Source organism: Myripristis murdjan, chromosome 6 (assembly GCF_902150065.1).
Source record: "Myripristis murdjan chromosome 6, fMyrMur1.1, whole genome shotgun sequence".
NCBI lineage: Eukaryota > Metazoa > Chordata > Actinopteri > Holocentriformes > Holocentridae > Myripristis > Myripristis murdjan.
This window is the reverse complement of record NC_043985.1, coordinates 10,033,569-10,060,313: the sequence shown is the minus strand read 5'-3', so window position 1 is coordinate 10,060,313 and position 26,745 is coordinate 10,033,569. Positions and strand designations below refer to the sequence as shown.

General features: G+C 44.3%; 1 protein-coding gene across 1 annotated transcript in view; it reads right to left on the bottom strand.

The window, feature by feature from the left end:
- Positions 1-21,011, bottom strand: part of ripor1 (RHO family interacting cell polarization regulator 1) — a 62,829-nt gene extending 41,818 nt beyond the window's left edge. Inside the window, exon 1 of the mRNA XM_030053229.1 lies at positions 20,758-21,011. The gene's annotated coding sequence lies outside the window, so the exon portion shown is untranslated. The remainder of the gene's footprint in view (positions 1-20,757) is intronic.
- Positions 21,012-26,745: the final 5,734 nt, after the last annotated feature.

Here is a 26,745-nt window from a genome sequence, read left to right as displayed (position 1 = left end):
AGGGAGGGTTTGGTCGGGTCACGCGAGTGTTGGCTTGTGCAGCTGCCTGAATGTGATACCAGTCGACATGGTGGGGAAACCAGGGCTGGAACCACTTACCAACAATTATCTCAAATTCAATAACAGGTCTGTTATCGATAAGTTTGTTCTTATTATTTTGACTAAATGAATAACTAAGAACAGCGACTCGCATGGCTGTGATTGGCTCCCACCGAGCTAATGAACTCATATTAAGTCACTTCATAAGATATGAAGTGATTTAATAGCTAACAATGAACCTTTTTCCTTATAATTACAACTTCATATTCTTCAGTCTAACTTTTTCCCTCCCAGCTGCAACTTAATATGCAGACCTGTGAGATATTACTGCACTGTGTCTATGTACTGTATATAGATACTGTACTGTATACACCTGCGTGAGGGGCAGTACACAGTCGCTCATTTAAAATGTTCAAACCTCAGAGCAAAAGCCACTGAGTGACTTCATTAATGTATCAAACTGCATCAGCCACAGTTACATTAAACATCCTCCCACCCTGCTTCAGCTGGTCAGACAGTGAGCGTCTTATTCTCCCTCCTTCCTGCGTACCTGTCGACCACAGGCTGAAGGTTTGCGTGAGCCTTCCTGCTCCTGCTTTTGGCAACAACAACTCCTGTAAGGTTTTTAGAAATGTGCACAGACGGAAGAGAAAATCTGATGCATGTCAAACAGAAAAGAGACAGCAGGAAATGTTTCTCAGTGTGTATGCTCTTCAAAAAGTGCATATTAAGGGAGAAAAAAAGATACAATCAGTTAGCTGTGAGCTTTAAAATTGAATGTGAATGCTGTGGAAAAAGACGGATGAAAATAAAGAATACAGGAAGTGGAGGTTTTCTCCACAAATGACTTCAGAATAAGAGACGCTCATCCTCAAATATTATCACAAAATCCATTAGACCACAAACTAAAAAGCAGGAATGAGACAAAGCTGCTGAGGAACACACACACACACACACACACACACACACGCTCCTTCACACACACTCGAGACATGCTCCATTTGCATTTCTTTGCGCTGTCATGATTGGTTATCATTAAACAAACGAGACATGAGAACAGAACACACGCCACCTGAGAGTCACATGACACAGCGGCTTGTTGAAGGTTGCTCATGGGTTCAGGAGGAGTTAAACTCCTCGGCCACAGGGGGGGATAGCGGCGGGTGTGGCGTTATCACAAAAAGGCTCATAACGTCTGTCCAGGTTCACATGGCAGCTGAACAATTAATTGAAATATCACTGAAATCACGATATGGCCAAGTGCAATATACAAATCACGAGAGCTGTAACTTTTTATTTAAGGTCAGTATGTGACAAAACATCAAGTATTGTGCTGTTGCAGAGAACTTTGGCACACAAATTGAATTCTTCAGACATAAGAAAATATGTAATTGGCACAGGCCGCACTAAAAATTACACTATCATCCATTTTTTCTGTAAAGCCCAGATTGTAAATTCACACTTCACACTGTCCTCTGACTCGGTGTGTGACTGCCGACAAGTTGGATGACTTTTGGCCACGCCCACTTCTAAACGCGCATTATTACAGATTCTGGACCAAAGCTGTTAGCTCTGCTGAGTTCATTTGTTCATCTCTTACCCTGTTAAGAAAACGGAAAAGTCTCTGCAAAGGTTTTTTTTTTCATGCAGCTGCCAGACGAGGGCCTTGCACAGCACCAGCAGGCGGTGAGGCCTGGATCTGCCCCGGCCTCTCTAATGTGACGGATGCTCTTTAAAATGTGATTAGAGTCGAAACGTTCTGTACTGCAGAGAAAATCAAATGACTAACTTCAAAACATCCCAAGCACAGAGGAGCTGGTGTTCAGTATCAGCTGGCTCAGGACCTGCTGCTGTTAGATAAAGCCGAGGCTGACTGGATCTGAGTCAGAGCACAATCTCTGATCTCTCCATGAACACAAACGCCTGCACTCAGATCTGACCTGAACGCTTTATCACACACACATCCATACACACAGGCACACACACATGCCACACACAGTGAAGGCACGGGCAGGCAGACATCACTGTAGTCTCCTTGGCTTTAGGACAGCTGTCTGCATGATGACTGTGTGCATGGACAGCTAGACACAGTGCATGTGATGTAACGTGCATTCAAAGGTCTCCACTGAAGGGTACTACTACTGACGACAACAACAACAACAACAACAACAACAACAACAACAACAACAACAATGTAAGGTATTCATACACATGGAATTCGGTCAAAATGTCATAAAAATAAGTTCAGATTCCTAAAATAATTCTGCAATAAAAATGTTATCAATCTGATTTGAATATCAATTAACTACTTTATTTGGTTTTAAGGACTAACGAAAACATAGTGGTCCTTTTGGATTTAATACGTTTAGGTTATGCATATGCAGAGGTGCGAGGTGTCAGTTTTGTCTCTGCAGCCACACAGCAACAGTCAGTTTAGGGCTGCAGCTACTGATTGTTTTCATTGTCAATTAATTAGTTAATTAGTTAATTAGTTTTTTGGTTGATCATTTAGTTTATAAAGAGTGACAAATGATGTCAAAATGCAAATGGAAAGTGATTAGAGCCCAAAGCAGCTACAGTGAATCTCCATGATTCCCTGCACTGCTGGTGATGCCAGGATCCAGGAGGTTGGCATCACCAAACCCCGAGTCCCTGAGTGGCCTGAGCCATGTGGGAGCTGAAGGGAGCAGTATTTTTTTTAGTGGGAAACTCATATCCTCTGACTTTACCAGATGCTATGAATCTAACAATAATCAGTTTCCATGGACGGAGAGACTCAGAGCCAACGGCAGGGCTGAGATTTGAATGTTATCTGTGAAGACTGGAACAGCAGCCGCAATTTAGGTAAAGCAAAACCACACTCGGCAGGACAACACACGCCTTATCTGAGTCAAACACCCACCCACCCACACACACACACACACACACACACACACATAAAGATAAGATGCTCCCTGTGTTATCTCCCTGTCTCAGATGAAGACACACACTCACACCCACACCTGCAGGAGGATCTTAGGGGTTTTTCCCAACTTCCACAATTATCCCAACACATGCAACCAGAGTCTTACATTAGTGCCTGGGCTTCTGTCCAAGTATTGCTGTAATGGGAATTTTTCCTAAAATATCCTCAATGTTACAAAGAAGAAGATCTTACTCTTGCTCAAGGGGGTGAAAAAAAAATTGGCAGTTTGGTTTCACTTTCAGCTGGGAGATTGTTAGGTTTCACTTTGAGAGGGAAACTGTCTTCATAATGGTAGTTTAGTCAGTGTTCCTCTGATGTAGCTGCCCACTATGGTTAAATCAGTTTTAGCATATTAAAATAGGCTGTTTGTGGCAAGACACACGTTCATGAGCAAAACGTCAAGCAACGTGGTATAATACTCCTCTGTTATAATGTTTCAACAGGGATTCAGGAGCAACACTGCTGCTGAAAATACACTCCCAGACCCAGAGGGCAGCTGAGAGAAAAACTGTGCGTTTTTTCAAAAGTATAACAGACAATCACCAATATTGCTTTTCTTTCAGTAAAGGTTAGTAGAGATATTTTAGTAATATAATAGGTAAATGTCAAATGAACTACTATGCACTAATATATACTGTATTTATGTAATGCATTTAGTTTGTGGACCACGCTGCAGAGCTACAGCAGCATCACTGTAAGAAAAAAACCAAAGCGAAACACTTAGTGGACCTGAATTCAGTTCTGTTTCGACTATGCCTATGCTTTTTAATTATTTGTTTACATTTCCATTTTTTAAATCATGAATTTGGATATAGTAATTTCAGCAGCCACACCTCTGTGCTGTCTCATTATTCCCACAAAGCACGGTAATTCAAATTGGCCTGAAATTAAAACCTTCATGCTGCTGGTTTAGATCTGAAATGCTCCTGCTGCTTTATTATTAAAGAGCAAGTAACCACGAAACCCAAACCTCTGCGAAGAGTGACCTCTAGTGGTGAACAGTAGTGTGTATGGTCAGTGGTGGCAGGTGATGTCACCACCTGCTGTGTGACATCACCGGCCACCAAACACCATCACTGCTCAGACTGCACACAGATTTGGGTTTGGGGGGTTACGTCTCTGTTGATGCTGAAACTTGTGAAACTTGGAAACACGATGAAAACAAGAGACGAAGGATCGTCAAATTGTCACAGTGACTGAAACACACCAGGAACACACCTGAAACACACCTGAAACACACCAGGAACACACCTGAAACACACCAGGAACACACCTGAAACACACCAGGAACACACCAGGAACACGACTGAAACACACATCTGAAACACACCAGGAACACACCAGGAACACACCAGGAACACACCAGGAACACACCAGAAACACACCAGGAACACACCTGAAACACACCTGAAACACACCAGGCACACATTGGGCACACACCAGGCACACCTGAAACACACCTGAAACACACCAGGAACACACCAGAAACACACCTGAAACACACCTGAAACACACCTGAAAGACACCTGAAACACACCAGGAACACACAAGGAACACACCAGAAACACACCTGAAACACACCAGGAACACACCAGAAACACACCTGAAACACACCTGAAAGACACCAGGAACACACCAGAAACACACCTGAAACACACCTGAAAGACACCAGGAACACACCAGAAACACACCAGAAACACACCTGAAAGACACCAGGAACACACCAGAAACACACCAGAAACACACCTGAAACACACCAGGAACCCACCAGGGACCCCGCTGCACCCCCCGCCCCTGTTTCTGTCTCTTATACTTGTGTCTCAAATGTGATATTTTGAACCATTCAATTTGGTTACAATGGGTAATCACTAGTTTTATGGAAAAAAAAATCATATAATTTCAGATCTTTGTCTTTTTTGCCCCTGGTTGAATGTGCCTCTCTGACAAACCCCCTGGCCCCAGCCAGGCCCCTTCAGTAAAATTGGTCTAGAACCGCCACTGAATGTTGTTAGCTGAAGGAGTTATTTTGATAAGAAACTGATACTGAATATGACGGGTTAGCCAAACAGTTTGTGCTTCTTCACTTGAGCACATGGCACGTTATCAGTCAGATGGAAAATGAAAGTGGTCGCTGCATTCTAACTTCAGAGTTTTCTTTCCTTCTCAGACCAGGAGGGCAAAGTGCCCCTCAAATCACCTGAAACCACAGGCAGAATGTGGGTTTAGGGAGAACGTGGGTTTAGGGCCGCCGTGTCTCTTTCCTCCCTTGTTCTTCTGCCTCCATGCTCCGAAATCTCAGTGGAGGTTATTCATTATCTTCCTCCTCTCTTCCACCTCCTCTTGCCTTCTTCTTGTTCTCGTCCTTCATCGAAACTTCTCTCCTCCTCCTCCTCCTCTTCCTCCTCATATTCCTAAATAACAGTGTCTGCTACTTTCTCTGCGGCAACTGTGGTTGGCTACCAGGGGAATGAAGGGAATTTCTGAATGACAAGAGGCCAAAGAGCCCCAACACACACACACACACACACACACACACACACACACACACACACACACACACACACACACACACACACACAGACACATCAACGCATCCGTAGATGGGACAAATTTCCCTGAATCTTTACTCCTGATATTATATATTATATTATATTCCTCAACATTGTCTCCTTGTGTGTGTGAAATAACACACACTGTGACACACTGTGCAGTGAAACTGTGCAGTGAAAGTCACTCAGTGTGTTTTCATGTGAAATTCATTTGTGGCGCACAGAGAAAACATACTTGACTCTCCACACCACGGTACATCTAGTCCATGCCCCCCACACCCCCGCTCCACGACTAGATGCACGGTCCGGGATCCGGGATGACTAGACCCGGGTCCGAGATGTCAGTCGGCCAAAGTGTTGATCCATTCCTCCCAAAGAAGACGCTGTAAATACACGCCAGTAAAACCAGCACATTAAACTGCAATTTAAGGCTCATGCCAGTTCTACTTCACTCTGTTTCTATGGTTACAGCTGGGTAATTTCTGACAGGAAGGATCCAGCCTGATCGACAAAATAATGGAAACGCCACTTTAAAAGGGACTTGAAAAACAAGCAATTAAATCACAATTACAAAGGCAGGCACAGCATCGTCAGCTGCTGGTGTGCTTATCGTTTTCAGTATTAATTGTGTTGTATTCAGTATTTATTATTGTATTCTACTGTATAAGACCATATTAGCCAATAAAAAAGTCAATTCATTCAAATGGCAGAGAATGTGCCATTACTACCTCATATAAAGTAATGGGACAACAGACTGCTCCTACCTCACTCTAAGCACCACAAGACTACCTCTGTGTGTGTGTGTGTGTGGACCCCTGTGAAGTGGGGACTTCCTGCCTAATCTCCAGCTGGCCAATAAGCAGCTTAACTATCACTGGAGTGCTGCAGGCTAATTACAGTTTGTAACCAGTGTAGCACGGCTCACACCATGTGCATATCAATGCTGCATATTAAAACTATATTAACCCCTGCTCATGGGCACCGGAAACCCAAAAATAGCCCTCTGATAAGCATGGACTTCTCGACTCAACCCTTCTGGCGTGTAACACATGGAGCTGGGCGTGCTCTGCAAACCCTCCCTGGATAAATACACGTTACAAAAGAAAGGAATAAAGGTAGATAGCTAGATAGATTTTATTGTCCTTTTTCAGGATAATTGTTTTCACTTCCGTACAGCCACGAGGATTACACAAACAACATTACAGAGGGAACACCAACCAACCAATACAATACCATACCAATACAATACCATAGCGCATACACGCCACCATACACATACATTTCACCACAGTTACATAAACATACATGAGATACAAAGGTCCACACGCAGCTCATGTTTCCTGTGAGGGTCACAATTTTTATATGATGCCACATTGTCTTCTATACAGCGCATTGTGAAATACATCTGATTATCTCATGTTATTTATTTATTTACTTTTCAAATTAAAGTTCCCATACCCAGCATTTGATATGATGGTGTATTAGTGCCTTTGGGAGGCACTAATGTGCAATATTACAATCATAATATTGTTTTCTTCTGAATCGGCCCGAGTCACAGTAAAGTCCAGAAGCTGAGGAGAAGACTGGGATTCTGGGCTCAAACCTGCAGATTTCCTCCTGACTGGATTCCACAGGAGCAGCACAGCTTTCACTGGTTTTTCTCTGTGGGTCTTTTTTTTTTTTTTTTTTTTTTTTAGAAACTTCTTGGAATGTTTCTGCATGACTCGTGCAGCCAGGGACAGTTTTTGCTATGGGCAATGCAACCGCCCAGGGCGCAATCTACTTGGGGGCGCACGAACGCAAAAAAAAAAAAAAAAAAAAAAATCATCAGTGCCGCGAAGCAGTTATCTATTATCAATGCAGGTGACGGCCTGTTGCTCTCTAAGAGAGAGTTAAGCGAATTACTCAGCTAAGTGTTACTTTGTAACGATTAGTGAAGATGAAACTGTTACTTTGTGTTTGTACTCGGCTCGAGAGCAGAGGTGTTCCTGTATTGTAGAACTGGGATGCTGCTGTCTGCAGTCAGAGGTTTTCAGTCTTGTGATTTTAAGAAACAAATGAGAGACCGTGTGGATCGATGGTGTGTCTGCTTTATGGCCATGCTGCGTGAAATCATAATGATGAGCAGGCAGACAAAATAATAACCGACTTCTCCTTCATTTTTGTTGTTTACAACAAAACCCAACAGAAGAACCAAGACCTGACTCTGCTTTCGTCTGACTGGACTGTGGTGAGACAGATGATGTGAATGATGGTGAATGATATGCATGATTTTTTTTTTTTCCTTGGAGCGCATCAAAGTGGAGCATTTCCAAGTCACACCAAGCTCCTCCTGAAAAACAGCAGGATGCTCAGAGCGTAAAGAACACGCAGAGGCGCTTGGCGTGCAAAAGCAGCTCGCCAGTTCTGTTGAAAATCTTTTGAAAATGACACGCCTGGTAGCCAACAGTGTCTCCGGTCTGATCTGCCTAAATCAGTTTCTGTAAAGTCCTTTGACACATGCTTGTGATGAAGTGCTATACAAATAAAGGAAGCTGAACTTTAAATATGATTTGTTACTCTCCTCTTTGCCATTTGGCCGTGAAAGCCCCATATTACAATCCTGTCCCAACGTCCAAACAAGCTTTCAGTAACTTCTGAGTGCTGACATTATTCTAAGGCTACACTTCAACAAAATGATTCTTAGTAAAGTTACTGCACCCAAAACCCAGCAGGCATATTCAAAAAGGTAGCTCATCCCACATTTTGAAGTCAAGGAGAACAAACTAGTCCCATTTCACCTGTTTACTTGTCTCACATCCCAGCAGAAACACCGTCACCGTGCTGGGGGTTTACAGGCTCAGCTCATACACAGCAGGAGATGGATCCAACCAATCACTTTCTTATCCCCGGGTTCTAGAGGAACCAATCACAAGCTGGAAGCGGAGGCAGAATGAGGCTAAAAAATAAAAAAAAACGGTAAAAATTATTCTCAGGTGCTTCTGCTAAAAGCTGCTGCTGTGGGACTGGACTGTGTGCGGTCCAGGTCCAGGTCCAGGTCCAGGTGCTGGCCTCAGGCCCAGGGCACTGTGTCATCAGGTTAACCCTTCATGCGGGATAAGCCACCACATGGCCAGGTGAACAGAGACACAACAGATGCCAACTAATGTGACGCTTTAAGCTCTGGCTCTGCCTTTGACCACGAGCTGCAGGCCTGACAGCAAGACCTCTGCACTGAGCTGATGCCCCTCCCTCTTTCATCAGGAAGCCACTGCTGTTGTTAAGTACAATAAAACTTCATTTTTCATTCATACGTTTTTTTTTTGTTTGTTTGTTTGTTTATTTTTTTGAGTTTAGCTTTTTGATTGACTGTGGACAGCAGAGGGCAGATCTACTTAAGCAAGCACAGAGAATGCAGATAATAACACTAACATGAAAAATAGTCACTTACCAGTAAGTTGAGAAATTGTGTGTTATTTGTTATTATTAATAAATTAATAAATATATTTTATCAGATGCAAAAATGAAACAAAGTGTCACTATATATGGGCATTGGCCACTAAAAAAGCCCTATCTGTGGATCAGCACACTGACTCCTGGCAGTGAGCGGTCAGTGTGCACCAGTGGGATGTGTTCAACTCTGCTGGCAGCTCCGTCCACATCCAGTCTTATCTTCCACTGCTGGCATTTTTTTTTTTTTTTTTAATATATTGGCTGTGTGAGTTGTTGTTGATGCAGTGTGTGTTTGTGCTGTCTGCTGCTGCTCTGCCAACATTTCGTCCTGCTTCAGGCTGCAGACTGGATTGTTTTCTGATAAAAACAAAACACACAGAGACGGTCATAGCCTCCCAAATTATGTATGGTTGATCATTTGCAATGTTCTTGCAAATTAAAAAAAAAAGAGAAATTACATAAAAAGGAAACATGGGGAAAAAGAAAACACATCTCTGATTATCACTTTCACTTTCATTTCTGGTCCTGCCTGACCCCGGGACCCCTAACCCACCGCAGGCACATGTCCCTCCCTGGCCCATGTCACATTTTTAAGGTCAATACTGGCAAATCAATGCACAGCCTGAACCCTTATTTTGTGAGATTTAGGAAACAGGTATCCGTTTTCGTCTCAATTCTACAGACACTGGCAGCAGAACACACACTTTACAAAAACATTACAGCAAAAAGAACTTCAAATCCCGCGTTCATTTGGGATCTGAGTGGCTGCTGACCGTGCTGAGGTGAGAATGCAAAATGAATTCAAACTAATGACCCTGTGGGAAAAACACGGATCCTTGAGGCAGCAGATAACAAGGATACAGCACAGAAAATAGATCAGTAATAGTAAAATACAAAAGAATATAAATGACTGAGGTTATGTAACCGCGCACATTCGGCCGTTCCTACAACGAGGCAGCAAGTGCAGGTGAGAGCAGGACAGGCAGAGCAGACATCACTGGTTTGCCATGAGAAGTGTCAAGCCACGGCATGTCGAGTGCTATCAACAGTCTGGCATGCTCACTGACTAACACACACACACACACACATATATATATCTGCGAGTCACACACACACACACCACGCTGTGTCTTCCGACAGAGCTGAACCAGTGGCCCTAATCTGTAAGAGCCTTACAGGAGGAGGATAAGGGTCTCTGACTCAGCTGACACATCCCATCTACAAAAATAGAAAGCTATGGACACTCAGAGTGGAGTGCTTTGTCTCAGGAATCATTAAGAAATACACACAGGCCAAACTCTGTATGGGTCTCTGGGCTGTAAGTGTGCCGACGGTACAGTCTTTGACCCAATGATGCAATGGCAGATTCAGTGTCTTGAGCTCGGTACGGTCCAGAGAGACTTCTCTGAATAATCTCCTTAATAACCAGGGTCCTTCAGCTGCTTCAGCCGCAGATTCAAAAAACAAATTTAGTCTCCCAGCCTGGGACACACATTCATTAGAGCATACTGCTGCTCTTTTCTCGTAAGGATATGCCAGAATTAGACTTCTGACCTATTTTGGGTCCCTGTCCAAGAAGAAGTGATGCTTCACAGGGGGAATATTATCTAAGTGACTGGCCTGGACTGTGACAAGGCAGCTTCAAACAATCCAGGATCTGACATGAAACCCACCATCTGGTGGATCAAATTTGTTATAAAAATCAGCTTTTGGTCACACTTTCAGTCTGGATCAGTCATTATCTGAAGAAATGTAGCTGTTTTGTCTGCATGTCCCAAACAAAAATACAAAGACAAAATAATAATAATAATAACTTGCTTAATATGTTACCACAAACGTTTCAATCAAAGCTTCAGTAACAGCACTGATGTGGGCGCCACAGCGTCAGGAATCCTTTCCCAGCACATTCAGAAGATGTTCAGAAGATGTTCATTCAGAAGGTCTGTGTACTCACCTGCCTCATGCACTGTGACCGTGAGAGCCCACAACACTGTAACTCCAGCTCTCCTTTCCTCTCCATAGTGCAGCAAAACTCCCAAAACACAGATGTGCATAAAGCAGATTTTGCCACTATAAGTCCTAGTACTTATTTTTTGAGGAAATGAAATGTCTTTCTGTTGTTGTTTTAGTATTTGAACAGGAAACTAAAATCAAAAGCAACCTGAAACGTCCGCATAGTAGCCTTGCACCATGAAGAAACAATGTGATAGTATTACAAACAACTTTAAGTACATAAAAAAGAGTACCAGGACTTACTGTTTTTATGTTGGTGTAATCCACTTTGTTTGCCTCCAATTATGTGCCAAAGGTGTTATTTTGGGAGCTGTTTGGCATGGAAGTGAATAGAGAGACTGAAATCCAGTATTGTGGAAATATGGCAAAGTGAAACACTGAGCAGACAAAGCTCATTCCACAATGACATGTATGTATAAGTATAACCAACAAAGGCCTAAGAGCTTTCACACACACACACACACACACACACACACACACACACACACACACACACACACTCATCAGCTCCCACACACGAGAGGTGTGATGTCAGATTGGGTCGACTCAGCCCTCTCATAAACGATCTGACACATCTTGAACATCTGTGAACATGAACATCTGTCTTCCTCAGCCAGACCTCAAACAGACGAGCATCAGCGGCACCAGGGCTGAGGTGGACAGGTGTTCTTCTACCTTCACCTGAGCCGTCTCTGAAAACATCACAGCTCTCATTTCCTCCTCAGCAGCCGGAAGGCAGCCCTTCACCTGCCGGCTCTGCACAGAAAAGCAGATGTTCACCGTTTTCACTGGGTGATCGTGGCTCAACCTCCCAAAACGGGACATGAGCGTCTTGCTTCCTTCTCTACAACATAAATACATGCTTTTAATGAGCATATATGAGGGAGAGGCCATGATGAGACGGTGGCCATGACAAGATGAATATATGGTAAACCTCCAGATGTTTCCTCAAGTTAAGCCAGACTGAGGAGAGATTCGGAAAAAACATCAGTATCTTTCACTCTTTTTTTCTCAGTTCAACACCAACCCACTTTCCTGGACAGGACAAACCAACACAGCATCTGCATCTGATAAAATACAGGGTGTCCATAAAGTCTCTTTACAATTTAACAAATTTATTACAAAAGCAAATGAATAGACAAATCTGAGGAAATTATTACAAAATGAGGAGTAGATATTGAAGGTTTTTTTTTGCCTCATGTAATGCACCTCTATATGGGCACCATTAGTTGCACGAAGCACATCAACTCGATTTCCTGCCATGTTCTCTGTAGCAGAGCCTCATCAATGGTGGCAATGGCATCAGTGATCTTTTGCTTCAGGTCGATGATGTCCAGTGTGATTAAAAACTTTGATAACCACTGAGTACATAGAACAAATCTGATCAACATATCTCATCAACTGCTTTTGTAATAGATTTTTTAAATTGTAAAGAGACTTTGTGGACACCTTGTACAACCATGAATAAATTAATTTAATACAGAATCACAAAATTATGGTACGTATCAAATTGGCACCCTGGTGTTGTGGGTAAAATCGCATCGGGAGGCCCCTGCTGGTTCCCATCCCTGGTTTCTATACAGACACGCAGCATGACAAGGAGGAGGCAGGTGGTGAGTGTGTAACGGCTGTACTCCATACACACACTCCATACACACACACTCTCTCTCTCTCTGGGAGTTTGCTGCTGTTTGGTCACTGCCTGATGAGTAATCCTCTTACCACGTCTCTCACCTGAGTCACCTGACTGCAGCGCAGACAGGTGACACCTACAGAGACTGCAGAACTCTGCTACTGTGAATGAAACAGTACAACATCAAAGGAAAGACAAACTCCTGTTCCCATCTGTGCTGACCCACCGCTCGCTGTGGAAGGCACCACACCATCATGATGCTCCAGTCTGTGGAAGCCCATCAGGAGCCGGTAAAATTTGCACTCTGCAATGTGACGTATTTAAAATGTAGCCCCATACAATACAAAAATGCACTTTAGTGAAGGTCAAATTGCAAGTTTTACTAATTAAAGTTCTGCTCCATGTCGGTCCAGCACAGTCAGGATAGTGCTGTTGATGCTGGTTCACTGGAAACACTCTGCTGCACTGACATGGAACAGAATCTTAACTGAACATCATCAGTAACACCTGTAACTCATTGGGCTCATTGGGACTAGCAAAACCCATGTCTGGGAAACCAATTCAGACCACAGCACCATCCACACACACACACACACACACACACACACATAAACATAGGCATTCACTTTCAGGAAAAGACAAGAGGTCAGGAAGCGGGTAACTAGCTGTTCCAGTCAGTACACTGTATGATTACTGCAGTATCAGCTCTGTTATTAGTGAGAGACGCCGCATTGGATGAGTCACACACACACACACACACACACACACACACACTGTGATGTCACTGTGTTGGTCATCACCTTGGTGTTTCATAATAACAGTGATCCAACTTCTCAGTCAGTTCTTACTGAGGATCAAGAGAAAGCCAAAGCAGGGCGCAGTGCAGTACAGCCTCTGGCCCATCGGAGGCAGTGCTGAGCACTACACAGAGAAAAATACACGGCGATCAGCGAGGCTAAATGCTATAAGATGATCACTACATCATGATCACTAACTGCACTGTTACTGTCATTGTTACACGACAGGAGGTGGAGGTAGAGTATCTCCCTGTGCACACTCAAATATGGAATAATGAGGGTTATTACAGACACGTCTGGGCTGCAGCTGCCAACAACTGATATTTCGTCCTGATATCTGATATGTTTCAATACGACTATTTTCATGGCCAAAATGTGTGTGTTTATCCCACTGGAAACCCAGGATGACACAACTACTACTAGGCTACCGCTAGTATTAAACATAATAAAGTTAATGCTACATCATTTTCATCCACGTGATCAAAATATCTCACCAGCACCAATTCATCAGGTCAGCATTTGGTCTGATCCTGCAGACACTCAGTGTGGTGCTGATCACTTCTAAAATAAAGTGGCTTTCAGCAGCTATATCTTTGGAACTCTAGATTTAATATCCAATTCTTCGTCCGAGTTCTCCCAGATGTCTTACTGAATATATTTCTGACTCTACAAGCCGGCTGCTCCTCGGCAAAGTCTCGCCATGGAAACCATCCAGGACACCAAACTCTGATGACCAGTTTAGATTCAACACAGTAATCTACAGGCCTTCAGAGTTTCAAACAAGGAGGTGGAAACCTAAATCTGTCCCATCCCAGACCCAAAAAATAAAATCCAGAAAGCTGCATTTGAAAAAACAAAAAAACAAAAAAAACTTCAGGTATTTGGTGTCATTAGCTTCTCGCCACTGGCTCTCTGCAAGTCACACTCATCAGCTCTCATTATAGCTTTAATAGTCAGGACCCGAGTGTGTGTGTGTGTGTGTGTGTGTGTGTGTGTGTGTGTGTGTGTGCGCGTTAATTGGCTGTTTGTCCAGATATTAAAGGAAGTCCAGTCAACCAGAGGAAGTCATTAACTTCTGAGGACCGTATGTGTGCGTGTGTGTGTGTGTGTGTGTGTGTGTGTGTGTGTGTGTGTGTGTGTGTGTGTGTGTGTGTGGTTGGAGAGAGGGGCCCTCAGCAGTCCAGGGATCAGAGTGCATGTTGGGCACAGCATATCAGGTTGCTGGACCCCTGCTCTCAGGCTGGTTTATGGTCTGCCAATGCACACACACACACACACACACACACACACACACACACACACACACACACACACACACACACACACACACAGAATAACACATACACAGATACAGGACACACTCAACGCCCTGAGGTTTGTTTTGCTCTCCGTGTCTCTGCACATGTAACTGACTTGACAAACACTCATGTTGATGCAGAAAGTGAGCAATGTACTGAGCAAAACACACACACACACACTCACACAGAGAGCAAGCGGCACGGCAAGAGACACACACACATTCCTGTCATTCCAAACCTAATCAAAAAAAATTCTTTTAAATTTTAACTTTGTTCAAACAAACAGAAGGCAGGGCTGTGGCGTCTTCACTTTCCTGTTACTGCTGCAGAACCTCCTGAGTCCCAGCGATGTCTGAGATCAATGTAATGTTAAGAGAACACAGTTTTCAGCCAAGCAGCCTCACATATCATCTGTCCTCTGTGGTACGGGGCCGCTGTCAGCCAGCCTCCGTTCAGTAATCTGGCAGATTAAAGCTGCCTGGGGAAGAGGACTCCAGACTGTCTGTAGCTGGTTGGAGTGCGTACAGTTAGGGCTGCTGGATTATGGAAAAAATCATAATCACAATTATTTTGGTCAATATTGAAATCACGATTATTTACACGATTATGTCTTTGAATTTGGAACAGCATTTATTGAACGTGTTTGGAATCCAAAATGTTCCCACACTCAATTACTGGCTTGCGCCCTTCCATGTTACTACTCCTACCGCCCGGCTGGTGCCGCGGCGGCCTGCCTGATGCCGGCCGGTGGCTTTTTTATTCAAACAAGATTTTGTCCATATAAAAAGTAGCCTGTTTTTCCAAAAAAGGATCTTGAAAAAGAGGGGTCGTCTTAAAATCAGGGTCATCTTTTATGTGGGTCAATATGGTAGTCTTTTTTTTTTTTTTTTTGAGGACACACTTTTTTTTTTGGTTTGTTTTTGGAGGTTGCCCACATTGCCCATAGCAAAAACCGTCCCTGCCTACACTAATGAAGTGGTTCTACCTTTTATCAACCAAGCGACGCTGCTCAGCCTCACCTTCTGCCATCTTCACACGTGCTTAAATCGCCGGCCTGGATCTCCACTCTCCACACACGCGGGGGCGGGGGAGTAGCGGGGGAGTAGCGGTTGAGTTGCGCATGCGCATCTCAGACTGGAAACTGGCAAAATAATCAGTTTTTCCTCGATTATATGAATTTTGAGATCGTCTGGAGCCAAAATTGTAATCACGATTAAAATTCGATTCATTGAGCAGCCCTACGTACAGTACACCATGCAGCACTTACAAAGAAATATGAAATGAACAAGCCCTTTTGAAAATGTTGCATTATTTCACAAAAGCAAAACTAGTGTCCGAGTGCATTTTTTACTAAGTCGCCCTCAAGTAGAGTTCTCATCGGGCCTGAAAATTAAGACCCGACCCGACCCGGGCCGGACTGGGCCAGCCCGAGGCCCGACCCGACCCGACTAATTAGCCGAACTTTAGGCCCGACAGCCCGATAAAGCCCGAAAAAAAATAATAAAAAAATAATAAAAAATAATCGCCAAATTCGCCATTATTTAGCAGAGCCGGTCGGCCGCGGCACCGGGGCACCATCAGTCGGTATCAAGCGGGCCGGCCGCGGCACTGGCCAGCATCAGGCAGCTCACCTGCCAGATCCGGCAGACCTGACGGGTGGGCGCGGTATCGGACGGTGCATGTGCGGGTCAATATGGTAGTCTAGAAAACTGGAGATTTTTTTTTTTCCCGTGCGCCCCCAGTTGCACTGCCCATAGCAGAAACCGTCCCTGCTGCCGAGTCTGCCAGCACAGCGGGATACTGCTGCAACTCTCTCTCACTTGTTTGCGCTGCGCTCGCACAGCTGGTTGTCTGTCTGTCACTGAAAGTTTAGCCTCCAAATCCAATCCAGTCTCTCACTCTCTCCACCAGTCACATAAAACGAAACGTCATAATCAATAACACAACACATAATTCTATTTTTTTATTTAAAAAAAAAAAAAAAAAAATCCCCCCACAGAACCCGAAGCCCGACCCGACCCGCCCAATTCACGTAAATTTTAGGCCCGACCCGACCCGAAAATGTCGGGTCGGGTCGGGTCGGGTCGGGTTCGGGCAGAATATGAGAACTCTACCCTCAAGCCACTGATTAAAGCCCTTAAACGGATCCTCTCTGTTCTCCAATACTACAAATTCAGAGGTTTTTTCCCTTGCCCATAAAAAACACATCCCCTCATGCCTTAAAACCTCTTAGATACACCTCTACACCTCGCACCTTGTACTTCAGGGTATGTGCACATCTATAACCCCCCGCCACCAGCTCAGAACTTGCATCAGATGCTGTAATCAAACCACGTAAAAAATGTTTTTCCCGTGACTCTCTTGGTTACTCTTGGTTAATATGGTCCATGTGAAGCAGCCATTTCAAGTTGGTCTTGATGTTTTCTCACACTGGAAAACAGTCAGCTGGGTCAGGGTTAGGGTTAGGCCTGGGGTACGCCTCAATCTCAGATTTCAGGGGCGTGCACACACACCTCCATCTGCAGCAGAGGATTGTGAAAACACCTCTCTAAATAGTCAGTAAAGTCAAGATGCGACATTTTAGGGGACATAAAGAAAAGAAAAGGACATTGTTGAGTGTTTTTAAGAAAGTTAGCTGGGGGAAGTCCACCTCAGTGGCAGGAGGCTAACAGTTAGCATTTGGAGCATCCAGCCAGGATCCAGCGAAGTGCCCCTTTAAGCTGCCCGGTGCCTGATAGAGGCTGGCGGTGTGACGTGCAGCGGATGGGCAGACGAGAGAGTGAAGTGCCTCCGTCCTCGTATCTGTTTCATGCAGCTTGTTAGTGTTGATGTGATCATTAGCTGAATACGCTGAGAGAGCCCGGCTCTGGACTAGTTAGCCTCCCCTACACAATGGACTTACTGTTCCCTGAGCTGTGCGTGTGTGTGTGTGTGTGTGTGTGTGTGTGTGCGTGTGTGTGTGTGCGTGTGTGTTACCAATAGCATTCCCACAGTCAGTTGGAACTAGTTTCTCACTTGTTTGTCACCTGCTACAGGGACAACATGTTCATTTGTGACTTCCTGTCCTCTGGGCAGCAGTCAGACAGCGCTGCTGGTCTCCCTGCAGCCCCACAGGTGAGCTCACGGGCTCGCAGGGCGTCTCACGGGGCGGCGCATGCAGGGGAGCAAATGCACTGAGTTTTAAAGTTATGCCAGGAATGCTGTCACTCAGAAGGTGAAAAACTGAACTTTTGGGAAGTCTTGACGTATGGAGGAGCTTAGCTCAGCATTGCAGACCCATACCCATAGGGAGTGAAATTTACTGACTGTTTCAACAGACAGTATAGTTGTTTCAAACACTTGACAAACAAAATTACTGTGGCCTATAATACAAATAGAATACAATGCAGTATATACCTGCAGCACCTGCAGCGGCCTGCGTCCACACCTCAGCATAGCAGCCGCCAGGTGATCTGCAGCCGCTTCTGTTTCACGCCATTCTGCTGTGTGTTGACTCACACACACTTCATATCACAGTTATAATACCTCACGCAGGTGACAGTCCCACTCGGATATGAGCCGAGAAACTTAGGCAAGTATACACTCACCTCTCCCACTACTGCTCGCTTACAATCTGCATCGGCTCAGGTTCCATGGTCATATTTGAAATAGGCAATATTACTTTATAAATACTAAGCCCTGACTGAGCCCCAAGCTCCACATGAGCTACTATGAGGAATTTAAACACACTGTCTTATCTTACATGATGTATATCTTACATGAGTATAAACCTTAAAAGCACCACACCAGTGACTCTGCATGTTTAGCATAATATCTACAAAATATATAAACTTCATGTTCCTCTGATCTCCTCCCAAAATGAGCAGTGGGATTTTAGAGCTGCCACATCACTCCTCCTCCCTTTCCTCCAGCCGCTGGTTTCCATTCATTCATCACTACGATATGAACATGAACTTTCAGAGCCTTCAGACTTTCTTCACTCCAGTTTTCCATCAGCACAATAAAGTCCTCCACATGAGTTTTCCTGAAAGCAGCAGCACTGTTGGGTTTCCAGGACTTTTTCAAACTGAAACGCTCCCTCCTCCGCCTCCTCCACCTCCTCCGCCAGGGAAAATAGTCCCCGGGGAAACGTTTTGCTTTCCACAGCTAATTATCAGCTGTGTGGTTTCTGAATGTTGAGGACTTTGTTCGCCGCAGAAGCAGAACATTATAAGGCGGCTGCTTCAACCAAATATTCACATCTGAAAATGAAGGGATTTTGATATGTTGTGAAATCTTTAGGACCCCTGCATGATTTACAAAATGGTTTGTTGTCATGTAAAATGTATGTAAATTGTAGCAAATCGGCCAAACATTTAAAATCACCAGTATGGTCCTGTAAAGCATTCAAAATCAAGGATTAAGCTAACCATTAACTTCCTCCTAACCCAGCGAGCCGACGCTGCCGCAGGCCCAGTGTTGTTTAAACTGAGAGGCCAGGAATGTCGACTGTCTTTCATAAATCAGTGGCAGAGCGAGCGAGCTTAGAAAAGCAGATGAGGGAAGTTTTGTCTTAGCAGTCAGCTGGAACACAACTCACTTTCACTGATGATCAGCTGAGATGAACTGAGAACAGAAATATAATATTCATGTCTGATAGGAGGTAGATTTCCTTGCTGACAAAACTCAGCAGTGGGATGAGGCTGTAATGGAGATGATTGGTTGAGCTGCAGGCCCAGAGGCAGCAGGAGGCAGGAGACAGGAGGCAGGAGGCAGGAGGCAGGAGGCAGCAGGAGGCAGGAGGAGGCAGGAGACAGGAGGAGACAGGAGGCAGCAGGAGGCAGGGGGCGCGAGCAGCGACTTGGATCTGACTGAGCTGTTTGAAACATGATGCCACTGTTTTGGGATCCAATCTTTAATAGGACGCCAATATCAACGCCATGTAAACATGTACTGATTACAAGTCTACACAGGTTTATGGAGACGGGCAACATCAAATCATGTACACACACGCACGTGCACACACACACACACACACACACACACACACACACACACACACACACACACACACAACACACACAAACAAACAAAATCCTGAGGTTGCGTGCCTCAGACTTCCTCAGTGATTCCAGCATTAGAACCAAAAGCAGTTTAGATATAAGGGCTGAGTATTTGACACTGTGCCCACACACACACACACACACACACACACACACACACACACACACACACACAGTGTCATGGGTCTGCAGTCCTTAAGACACTGTCCAACACTGTCCACTACTACACACACACACACACACACACACACACACAGTATCATCTCTTGAAACATAATCTCATACATTTGAAAGACTGGAAGCGATAACTGCACTCTGTAACCAGATTACTTTAAGAAACTAGGTATTAATTTAGCGTTGCTCGTCGCTTCTGCCTGCAGATGTACGCGGCGACAACACGACCAAACGCCGTTTACGAACCACTCTAGGACAAATTCGGCAAAATAATAAATAAATAAATAAATAAATAAATAAAATAAAATAAAATTTCAACTTTTTTCAGAGGTTCATGACAGCCGCTATAGCGCCGGGCGGTGCATTTTCCAGTTAGAGGACTCAGGGAACAGCAGGCGTACCAATTATAGAAACTGGGGTTTGACTGGAGCGGGCGCTGGGTCTGCAGGCGTCTACATGCCGATCTGTAAAGTGGGAGACTGTGATTCACTGAAGTTGTCGACTTAAGCTCTGCTAGCTGTGTATACTTGCTGACTGTCGACGAAGCGTTAAATTGTACGAATCTCCAGTGGAGTCTGGCTGAAGTTGTCCAGCAGAGAAGCTGCGTATCGGACTGAGGGGACGGGATTTGCAGCGTCCAGACACTTGCAGAGAAACGAGTCACGCATTTCAGAGTGAAAAACCTACCGGGCAACGATTCATACCGTCAAATCAACATAACAGCAGCATAACGGAGCGGACAGACAGAAGTGGACCGACAGCTCCACTGAAACAGCACCGCAGAGAGAGAGAGAGAGAGAGCTGAGAGGACATACATGGTCGCTGCGGTGTTTGGGGCTCCTCTCCTCTCTCGGCTCGTCAGATCAGTCCGGGACTGGGAGCAGAAACCGGATCCTGTGAGGGTCCAGCCGGCGGGCAGCTCGGTGCCGGGCAGCTGCAGCTCGTCCTGACAGAGTATCCCGGTCAAACAAACAGATCCCTGCGTTTGTTCATGAGGCTTCACAAAGTCTGGGCTCCGTCCTGCGGCCAGCAGAGCGGCGCTCACTGCCGTCAAGCCCGCCGCGACCACCACCACCGCTTCCGGCTGTCCTCTTCAAAATAAAAGCCTAGTTGCAAGGGCGTCACCGTGCTACAGACTGTGTGTGTGTGTGTGTGTGTTCTATGATACTGATATATGAAAATGTTGCATATTCAAAGCATGTTCATCCACCTTAATGCTCTACCTTAACAGTGGGCAGGTTATCCCTTTACAAAAAAAAGTGCTGAGGACTTTTAAGTAAGTCCAAGCTCGTTTACATTTTGTTGATTTCGTGTTGCACATAATCCAGAGTTTTTTTTTTTCTAATGAGCTTTGATTTTTTTTCTCATAAATTGACCACTTTAATTTCAGAGAATATCCAGTTGTTTCTCATAAATCTACAACTTTAATCTCGGAAATTCAAAGTTTTTCTTTTTTCTCAGAATATCTGAGACTCCATATTTTTTCCTACAATGGCCCTAATACACCATTACCTAAATAGGTCCCTGAGTATTGACCAAAAAGTTTTGCTTGACAAAAAAATTCACATATTTCCTGTTCACTTCCACTAGGCTTCCCTCTACAGCTGAGCCTTCCAGTGACTCAAATGCAATATGCAGCAGGGATTTTTGAAGATCTGGTCTGATCTGAACTGAACTGAAGACACCAGTTTCTACTCCACAACCTTCACTCTACAGATGAAAACATGTCCCTCCTGCAGTGAGCTGGGAGGTAGAGCATTTTCAGGAGGGGAGTATTGCTGGTTGTCACTGGCTCTAATGGCTCATACAACAGGTGCTCTTTGGTTGTACAGGTGAATACACACACACACACACACACACACACACACACACACACACACACACACACACACACACACACAGAAAAAAAAAGGATCCAACAGGTCTTGGTAACACATGCACACATACAGATGTGACTGTACATTATCATAAATATTCCATTATCAAACAATAAAGAGAAGAAAAGGCTCTCTGTTGAAAAATTAAAGCTGGCTCAATATTTGAAATCATGATTCCACTGATCTCCAATGTTGTTCCAGTTTCTATCGCAGTGGGCTTTTAAAGCTGACGGGCTTTCATTTTGACAGTAAACCTGTATATTTCCGGGTTGCAGTGTCTCTGCGCGGCAGCTTGACGCCGCTGCCCGTCCTGATCGCCTGCAGAGGCTCCGTGCCAGACCCAGAAAGCGAGAAGGCCACTTTGTGGGACAGGAGCCACTCTGTGGGACAGGAGCCACTCTGTCAGCACAGGAGCCACTCTATGGGACAAGAGCCACTCTATGGGACAGGAGCCACTGTATGGGCCAGGAGCCACTCTGTGGGACAGGAGCCACTCTGTGGGACAGATGATTTTATTGAAGCAAGGTTTCTCCGGCTCTGTCATGCTCTGGACCTCCAGGCAGGCCGGCTCTCTGTCAGCCACAGACCCCCACTTCAAATGATTTTGTCCCAAAGGGACTCTCATGTGAAAAAAGGCCATTTCGATTACAGTGATGAATTGTTTAGCCCTTCAAAATAAGAGCAAATGCACATGATTTCTTTCAAAACATCGGGGGTGGTGGGGGTGTATAGTGGACTTACCAGAAAAAAAACAAACAAAACAAACTATAGCAAGGGGATTATGTAATGATTTCTTGTGTTTAAAAGCCTGTGAGAGGTGTTGGTTATATCTGCATGTAGAATCAAAGTTTTAGAAAACAGGCTTAAAATAGGTTGTGTATTTATAAGAATGACATAGTGTCACAGCATCAGAGATGTTTCTAATAGTAATTTCTTATATAATATTTCTCTTTTTTGAATTTTGATAATAAGGGCACAGCCTGGCAGCGCAGAGCTCTGCCCAGTTTCACTGAACTGGGAGAGTTTCTTTCCACTGGTGTTGTTTTGCACGGCTCTGGGACGGGACAGCTCTCACTCCTCCCTATAAACTTTAACTTAGCTGACTGGAAGAGAGAGAAAGAAAAAGCGAAAAAGAGAGAGAGAGAGACAGAGAGACAGACAGACAGAGAAAGAAAGAAAGAGAGAGACAGGCTGGGCAGTCCAGGGAGCAGATGGAGGGTTAATTATAGACTGAAGGAGGCTGGGAGCCACATGCTGCTGCTGCTGCTGCTAAACGCCTCACTGTCCCGCTCTAATCCTGCTGTCCTCCCTGCCTCGGCCTCTACCAGCCTCTCTCTCTCTCTGCCTCTCTCTCTGTCTCTCTCTCTCTCTCTCTCTCTCTCTCTCTCTCTCTCTGTCTCTCTCTCATTGATATGTGTTGGAGGCCTGACAGTGTGTCCGTCCCATCAGGAGGAAGTCCTCTTAAATTCCTTGAAAAGCATCACTCACACACACACACACACACACACACACACACAGAGCACCGTCTCACACACACTCAGTTGAGGGAGCTTTAATAAAACACAAGAGTCTCCCTTCCTGTCTCTAAGTATGTGTGTGTGTGTGTGTGTGTGTGTGTGTGTGTGTGTATGTGTGTGAATGAAAGATGGATTGCTGCGCATCAGTAAACACACTTTCTCTTTCCCTTTCTCCTCCTTTGAAACGCTTTCCATCTCACACACACACACACACACACACACAAACATGCATTCATACAAAAACGAGTCATCAGGGTAAGTGTGTGTGACAGTGACAAAGCCCGGCCACGCTGAGATGAATGGCCTGTTACCAAGGCAACCGGCTGGCTGGTGATGTCACGCCTTGAGAAAGTGACTGTGTCTAGGGCCGTCTGCCCGTGTGTGTGTGTGTGTGTGTGTGTGTGCGTGTGTGTGTGTGGAGACGGACATCAGAAAAACACTACCATTCAAACTCTATATGAGTGTCATCATTATACAACATCTGATGAGGAAATAATACATTTTGATATTTTTTATTTACAGTGTTTATAGAATCTGCATTCATGGTTCAGTGTCTATGCATCTTTTCATATTTTTCAGTTTTCAGTCATTTTCTTCTCAATGCTCAACTATATGTGGCTTTTTCTTTGATAAATTTCTACTGTTGATTGTCAGTTGAATTTTTTTTAATTGCTGCATTTGCACATTCTTATAACATTACTGTAAATATTATACGTTTTTTTTTTTTTTTTTTTTTACTGGATGGGTTTTCTCCTGTCACTATTTGAGGTTACACAGGGATCATTCCGATTTCATCTCATCTGAGTTAATGTCATCTCTCTACAATGAAAATAAAACAAAAAATATTGTTAATTTTTAAAATCCTTCATATTTTTAATCCGTCTGCTTGAACTGTAACTAAGTCAAAGTAATTCAGTTCACTCTGACATCATAACTGCCCTGTAATACTTATTATTGATCCTCTCCATCTCTACTTTACCATTTTAATTTAAGGTCATCATCATCTGACTGACCAGCTGCTCCTCTGTATTTCTGTCCATTGAACCTCAACAGCAAAGCAGCTCCCAGCACCTTCAGCACATAAATGAATGAGAACAAAGCAGATTCCACCAAAATAAAAAAAACAAGTCCTGCTGCCCACTTTTCCCCTCTTTTCTTATCATTTTCCTTTTTGAGTTGGAAAGTAGATCCGGCAAGAAGCACACGCAGGAAGCATGTGCACATAGGGACTTTGTACGAAGAAGAAACAATGGCACTTTCATAAATAAGTGTAAGTACACACACACACACACACACACACACAAACACACACACGCATACACAAAATGTGTACCAGAACTTGTTGTTTTTTATCTTTGCATAATCCATTTTTTTTCGTGTTTCTGCGGCTCAGCTGTCATGTTGGAGGCTGTGTTAGGGTTGGGGTTGGGGTTGGGGTTAGGAACTGACGGGACAGACAGACGCAGTTCAGAGCAGCCCAGAGGAGCTGATCAGGAGGTTTCAGCTCCGTGCTAAAATGACCCGTTATGTCTTTCACATTATAACAAGATGCTTTCACATTAGGACACATTTTCTTGTGTTTGTGACATCTCAAATTATCGAATCATAACATGAAACTTTTCATTTACAACAACACAGCAGCACGTTTCTGTAACATAAAAGTTTCTCCTTATAGCCAGATAACTTATACTGCTAAAACATGAAAAGTGTCACTTTTACATGACTAATGCGCAACCGGAATATTGCGGATATTCTGAATAATACAGGAATATGGTGTGCATGCAAACGTGTTCACTATAAACTGGCTGTGACTTTTATTCTGGTCTGAACTGCAGGGGGCAGCAGACACCACGACTCGTCCTTCCTGACGTTTTGCAGTCTCTCTGAGTGTCATGACATCATCCATCTCACTCAGTAACTCACAGACATCATGTTTCCTCATGTGACATAAAAGATCTTTTTCTCGTTATATGTTGTTTCATGTTAGGACAATATATTTTATCCTGTAACGAGAATGTTTCCTGTTATAATGAGACAGGTTGGTGTGATGTCCTTGTTCATATGTCTTTGTAGCAAGAAAATCTGTCAATAAAGTTTGTCGAAATGTCATGAAAAACCCTGTGCCTGTACTGTGATGCTGCACAGCGACATCGAATCAGCCTCTAATGATCTGGCCTCGTGAGCGCTGACCCCCCGCAGACACACACACACTGAGCTGCAGCTTAGCTAACCTAACAAGACAGAGGGCAGTGTGTGTGTGTGTGTGTGTGTGTGTGTGCGTTAGACACAGAGAGAGTGTGTTATGTGGGTCACTGGCGCTGCTCTAATCCAACAGGAAGTTTGTTGGTCTGAGGTTGACCTGCAAGTCAGCATCATCACTGCAGCAGCTGGGAGAAAAGTGCCTTGCTCAAGGACACCTCACTCACCATCCCAGCCAGTTATTCCCATCCAGAGCAGGGAACTGAACCAGTGACTGGCCACACCAACCCCCATACTCACACTTAGACATGCACTTAAAAAAAAGAGGTGGCAGAAATGGGCATTTACAAAAATACCTAGCAGGTGATTGGATCAGCCATTTGTATTATTTGTTAACTTGTCCAATCAGATAGCACTGTATTGGTAGTACTGTAATTAATGAGCCACACCAGTGATTATGCATGTTTAGCATAATATCTACAAAATGTATATCCTTCACATTTCTTCTGATCTTTATAAAAAAAAAAAACATATGGAGTATCATTTCTCCTCCCTTTCCTCCAGCCGCTGGTTTCCATTTATTCCACTACGATATGGATATCCAGTTTTCCATCAGCGGAATAAAGTCCTCCTCATGAGTTTTCCTGAAAGCAGCAGCACTGTTGGGCTGTGAGTGAAACGGTCTTTCCACAGGGAAACCTTTGCTTCACACAGGCAGGTGTCAGCTCCATGGTTCACATATACAACACCCTCTTTAGAAATGTCAAAATCCCTCAGAATTTAAAACTGGATGTTGAGGGGTTTTGATGACATGTTGTGTGATCTTTGGTAACCTGGCATGATTTGCAAAATGGCTTGTTGCAATGTCAAATATCATATAATTCAGATTCTGGTATGGTCATTTAATCCGGGTTACAGGTCAGACGCACTGAGCTGACTCGTTCAAGGTTATCCTCTCCTCCTGCTGGCCTCTGTGTTTCCTCACCTCTGACCCTTCACACCTCCCCAGGGAGTGAGTGTGTGTGTGTGTGTGTGTGTGTGTGTGTGAGGTTAAGTGCTCCAGCAGGTATTTCATGTCACAGAGGGAAAACCTCTGGAATCTCTCCTTTCCTTCCTCTTCTGCTCTTTTTCAGTCTGCGGGTGACTTTCATCCTCCCTTCCTGCTTTTCTCCCTCCTTTTTTTTATTCCTCTCTTTCTTTCCCCGTCACT